The sequence below is a fragment of the Nicotiana tabacum genome, chromosome 11 (genome assembly GCF_000715075.1).
Source record: "Nicotiana tabacum cultivar K326 chromosome 11, ASM71507v2, whole genome shotgun sequence".
NCBI lineage: Eukaryota > Viridiplantae > Streptophyta > Magnoliopsida > Solanales > Solanaceae > Nicotiana > Nicotiana tabacum.
This window is the reverse complement of record NC_134090.1, coordinates 98391970-98398333: the sequence shown is the minus strand read 5'-3', so window position 1 is coordinate 98398333 and position 6364 is coordinate 98391970. Positions and strand designations below refer to the sequence as shown.

The window sequence follows — 6364 nt, the reverse complement described above, 5'->3', positions numbered from 1 at the left end:
TAATTGCTAGTGTTTTGCATTAAATATGTGTTTTATGCGTAGGACTGATTTCGATCTATGTAGGCGTTATGGAATAAACTCAAGTGATTTGGATCTTTGAAGTCTGAGTAAAAGCCTAAGGAATTAAGCCGAGATCGTGTTCGGGGATCAACGGATGTTAGTTAAGAACGAAACGAAGAATCGAACGGGCATACGACACATTGTCTAGTAAAATGCACATAACGTTTCGCTCAGAACTCCGTTTGGGCTCCACAATATATCGTTGGGAAAATATTTGAAAGGGATACAATTTTCATGTTTTGCATTTTTGCAAATTCTCACTACTGTGCCGCATAAGACGCCGCAAGGTGCGGCACAGTGGTGTAAAAACTGGCCTGACAAGAAAAATGCAAGGCTGCTGATAATCTCCACTAGTGCGGCGCAGGGTGCGGCGCGCCTGTGCAAATTTTACAGAGCCGGAGTCCTATTTAGCGCATGAAAGGGTGTTTCATCTGGGCCCGACCCTACTTGGTATAAATGCATATAAAAACGCTATTTTGAGGACTTGGGACGGAGTTTAGACCTAGGGACGCCACTTTTAAGAGAGGATACACAGAAGAACCATCGGGGAGCAAGAATATCTCAGATTTCTTCATCTTCACTTAGTATTTTCAATTATCCAAACTTATGAAATTATTTGCTAATATCATGAGTGGCTAAAAAATCCATTGTTCTGGGGTTGTGATTGAGACATGAATATTGTTGTTTAACATTAACTTAAACTTGATTATAATTCACTAATATATGGTTGTTTCTTCAATTCTGTGACTAATTGCTTAATTATCTGGCCAGCAGTTAGGTTCTATTTACTATCCATGCTATGCTTGGGAAAGCCATGTTTAGATTACAGAAGAATTGAAGAAAGCACGATCTTAACTCTTAGGGGGGCGAATTTGTTGTTAGGATAGGAATATACCTAGTCGTCGTACTTAATTAAATATCATAGTCTTAATGCGTTCTTGATATATTGATTTCATAGGAATATAGGCATTAATCTATTTTGAATAGGCGAGTAGTACTTCGGGAGAAGGCTATGAGAGCAATTATCGATTAATTAGCAATCATGAGTGAATTTTATAAGAGGGAGAGTTAAAGAGAATATAATAGGATTGGCGAATAGATCACAGCCCTAGAATTTTTTTGTCCATTGAATACATAACAATCATTCTACTGCTTGTGAATTTAGTCATTACATAGAATTATAATTTAGTATAATCACATTCTTGAACTTGATTTTGTCTTGACTTAATAACAATCTTGGTGATTTTAGTGGGTAGTTGATACAAGTCTTTGTGGGTTCGACACTTGACTTATCATTTTATTACTTGTATGACCAAGTATACTTGCGCGTGCGTTTGGGAACAACAAGCTTTTGGCATCGTTGCCGGGGACTTGAATATTAACTACTTTCTAGTTTTTACTTATTTTGTTTATTTCGTCAAGTCTAATGTTACTTGATTGTTTCTCTGATCTTAGAAACGTTGATTGAATGCGCAGGGTCAGAAGCCAAGACAGACTTCAAGGCTTTGATCCCGAACCCTGAGAGGACATTTCATAGGAGGTTGAGGGAAGCCAAGGATACTAATAATCTCCAGGCACTTGTTCAATTTCCTGTGAACATGGCAGAGGAGGAACATATGGCTGTTCAGGAGGTGGCTATGCCCAGCATTGCTAATGTCACCTCCAGTATTGTGTAGCCTAGGATCACTGGGCACTTTGAGCTGAAATAGAGCATGATCCAGCTACTTCATGCAAATGGGCAGTTTATGGGTCTTCCACACGAGGATCTACAACAGCATATACTGAACTTCTTGGAGATTAGTGACATTATATCACTAACGGAGTTACTCCAGACTATGTGCGACTTACACCTTTTCCAGTCTCACTGTTGAGTGAAGCAAAGCTATGGCTGAAGGCAGAACCAGCTAATTCTACTACGTCAGGGAATGATTTGGCAAGGAAATTTCAAGCAAGGTTCTTCCCTTCAGGCAAAAGTGTAAAGATCAGAAGTGAGATAGTTGCCTTCAAACAAAAAGCGGGAGAGTCTTTATACTCAGCTTGGGAGAGGATCAAGGGGCTAATCAGATACTGTCCTCATCACAATCAGACAAGAGAAGTATTAGCTAACACTTTCATAGAAGGTCTACATCCTGAAACAAAGATTGTGGTAGATGCTACAGCTGGAGGTCAAGTGTTGGAGAAAAGCTTTGATGATATTTATGCATATTGAACAAATTCTCCAAAAGCAATCCGGATTGGCAAGGAGAAATAGGCAGACACACGGTACAAAAATCTGCAGGGGTTCTCGAGTTAGATGTTGTCTCAGCATTATCAGTGTAGATTTCTACACTGACCAACCAAGTCAGTCAGATGAGCATAGTTATTAACAAAAAACAAGCTCAACCAGTGCAACGGGTTCAGGTGTTTTACGAAGTATATGGAGAGGGTCTCACAAGCGACTTATGTCCAGTTAATCCAGAGTATATCCACTTTTTGGGTAATATAAGTAAGGGCCAAACAAACCAATATGGGAACACTTACAATCCCAACTGGAGGAACCACCAAAACTTCTCTTGGGGTGGAAACCAAGGTACCCAGAATCAATACCGGCCTCAAGCACCTCAACAACAGTATAGACCATCGCAAGCTGAACAACAAGAGAGTCTAACAAGTCACCTTGAGGAAATGATGAAAAAATTGATGGCTGAAAAACAAGCCCTCACTCAGAAATTGATGGCTGAACAACAAGCCCTCACTCAGAAATTAATGGTTAATCAGCAAGCCCAAGCCATAGCAATGAGAAATTTGAAGCGCCAAGTGGGACATTGTGCCAGTGCTCAAAACACTAGACCGATTGGAGCTTTTCCAAGTGACACTGAAGCTAATCCTAAGGCATACCTTAATGTCGTATCATTGAGAAATAGGAAACAATTAGAGGAAGTCCTGTAGAAAAAGAGAAAATAAGTGACTTTTAATGAGAGGCCAGCCACTATAGAATCAACATCAAAAAAATCAAAGAAGTCAGACAAGCCAGCTGAAGAGGCAGTGGTTGAGCAACCCCCATCATTGGTTGCAAGGCCACCACCTCCGTTCCCTCAAAGATTGCATAAAGTGAAGGATAACGCCGCATATAAAAAGTTTCTTGATATTTTGAAGCAGGTGCAAATTAATATTCCATTGGTAGACATCTTACAAGAAGTGCCCAAATATGCAAAGTACATCAAGGACGTAGTGACAAATAAAAGGAGGCTGACCGAGTTTAAAACTGTGGCACTCGCTGAGGAATGTAGCTCAAGAATTCAAAGCAAGTTACCCCAAAAGTTGAAGGATCCAGGTAGTTTCACTATCCAAATCTCGATTGGTATACATGCAGTTGGGCGAGCTTTATGTGATCTTGGAGCAAGCATCAATTTGATGCTGCTATCTGTGTTCAGACAGTTGGGGTTGGGTCAGCCACGCCCAAGAATTGTAATCTTACAGTTGGCTAATCTCTTCCTTGCTCATCCTGAAGGAGTGATTGAAGATGTTTTAGCTCAAATGGGTTCTTTCATATTCCCTACTGATTTCATTATCTTGGACTACGAGCCTGATCAAGAAGTCCCATTTATTTTGTGGCGTCCATTATTAGCCACGGGCCGAGCTATGATTGATGTTTGTGAAGGAAAGATGACGATGAGAGTAGGTGATAGAGTGGAGATATTCAATGTTTATAAAGCACTCAGGTTGCCAGCCCACTATGAAGAGCTATCCATGATTTTTGTGGTGGAAAGCGGTGCTACATCATTAGTGCCTTATATGAGCCCTATAGATCCTCTTGAATGAGCTTTGATTGGGGATGAAGAAGATAGTAAAGATGAAATTATGAGATAAATTGAGCAAATACTTGATATATCTTGCAGTTATGTCCATGGGTTTGGAAAATTTGAGGAGCTGGACAGGCCTGTTACTCTAACCCCTCATAAGCCATCAATTGAACAAGCTCCAAAGCTAGAACTTAAACCCCTCCCGGCGCATTTGCGCTATGCTTATTTAGGGAACTCTGAGACATTTCCTGTGATTATCTCATCCAACTTGACGAACACTCAAGAAGAAAAATTGCTCAGAGTACTCCACGAGCATAGAAAGGCCATTGGGTGGACTATTGCCGACATCAAGGGAATTAGTCCATCATTTTGCATGCATAAAATTTTCTTGGAAGATGGACACCGCACTAGTGTTCAGCAACAAAGGAGGTTAAATCCCATTATGAAAGAGGTCATGAAGAAGGAAGTTATTAAGTTGCTCGATGCAGGTATCATCTTTCTTATTTCTGATAGTAACTGGGTAAGCCCAATTCAATATGTGCCCAAAAAGGGGGGAATGACTGTGATTGAGAATGAGAAAAATAAGCTAATTCCTACTCGCACTATGACAAAGTGGAGAGTCTACATTGATTATAGAAAGCTCAACAAAGCAACCCGCAAGGACCACTTTCCACTTCTATTCATTGACCAAATATTGGACAGATTAGCTGGGCATGAATATTATTGCTTCCTTGATAGTTATTCCGGATACAACCAGATTGTCATATGCCCATATGACAAGGAGAAGACCACTTTTACTTGTCCTTATGGCACTTTCGCCTTCAAGTGAATGTCGTTTGGTCTTTGTAATGCATCAGCAAACTTCCAGAGATGTATGATGGCTATTTTCACCGATATGATGAAAAGTTTGTGGAAGTTTTTATGGATGATTTTTTAGTCTTTGGGTCTTCTTATAATGATTGTTTGAAGAAATTGAGCAAGGTGTTGGCCCGTTGTGAAGAAACGAATCTGGTATTGAATTGGGAAAAGTGCCATTTTATGGTACAAGAAGGCATCGTGTTGTGTCACGGAGTATCTAGGAGCGGCATAGTTGATAAGGTGAAGGTGGAGGAGGTTGAAAAATTATCTATGTCGATTTCTGTGAAGGGTGTCCGGAGTTTCTTTGTACACGCGAGATTCTATCGGCGCTTTTTTAAAGATTTTTCTAAATTGCTACTCCTTTGTGTAGGTTTCTTGAAAAAGATGTAACTTTCAATTTTGATGACGCATGCCTCAAGGCATTGAAGAACTCAAAAGGAAGTTGGTAGCTGCTCCAATTATTGTGGCACCAGATTGGTCATTACCATTTGAACTTATGTGTGATGCAAGTGACCATGCTATTGGGGCAGTGCTGGACAGAGAAAAGATAAGGTGTTTTATTCTATCTACTATGCGAGTAAGACTCTGGATGATGCATAGCTGAATTACACCACCACTGAAAAGGAGTTGTTAGCTGTTGTGTGGGCCTTTGAGAAATTTCGAGCATACTTGGTGGGAACAAAAGTCATAGTGCATACTGATCATGCAACCATCAAGTATCTATTTACAAAAAAAAGAATCTAAGTCTAGATTGATGCGTTGGGTTTTGTTGTTGCAGGAAATTGACACAGAAATACGAGATCGAAAGGGCACTGAGAACCAAGTATCTTATCATCTATCAAGGCTAGAAAATCATGACCACATGGAGGAGGGTGGCCAAATTAAAGAAGTATTTCCTGATGAGCAACTTTTTGCTATAATCCAAAACCCTCCCCCATGGTACGCAGACTATGTGAATTATCTAGTGAGTGGGGTACTTCCTGCTGAAATTGAATCTGAAGCTACAAAGAGGTTTCTACATGATGTGAACTTCTACTATTAGGATGAGCAATATTTGTACAAGCAATGTGTTGATCATTTGAAGAGGAGATGCATTCCAAAAAATGAGGTGGAATTGGTGTTGCAGGACTGTCACGCTTCACCTTATAGGGGCCATCATGGAGTAGATAGAACAGCTGCAAAGGTACTACAATCCGGTCTCTTTTGGCCAACTTTATTAAAGAATGCCCATGCATTTGTTAAGAAGTTTGACCAATGTCAGATAACAGGAACAGTCACAAGGAGGCATGAGATGCCATTGAATAATATCCTGGAGTTTGAGATTTTTTATATGTGAGGGATAGATTTTATGAGACCATTCCCATTGTCCAAAGGAAATAAATACATTTTGCTAGTAGTTGACTACGTGTCAAAATGGGTAGAGACAATTGCCTTGCCAACAAATGATTCCATGGTGGTAGCTGCGTTTTTGAAAAAGAACATATTTCGAGGTTTGGGACTCCACGTGCCTTAATTAGTGATGAGGGGACTCATTTCTGCAATCGGTTGTTGAATATCTTCTAGCTAAATATGGAGTCTGCCATAGAGTTGCTATAGCATATCATCCTCAAACAAGTGGGCAAGCTGAGGTGTCAAGCAAAGAAATAAAGCAAATCTTAGAAAAG

The 6364-nt window shown here is 40.1% G+C and overlaps 1 non-coding gene across 1 annotated transcript; it reads right to left on the bottom strand.

The window, feature by feature from the left end:
• Positions 1–2038: 2038 nt before the first annotated feature.
• On the bottom strand, positions 2039–2143 carry LOC142166638 (small nucleolar RNA R71). The gene has a single exon (XR_012697041.1). It is a non-coding gene; the product is annotated as a small nucleolar RNA R71 (small nucleolar RNA).
• Positions 2144–6364: the final 4221 nt, after the last annotated feature.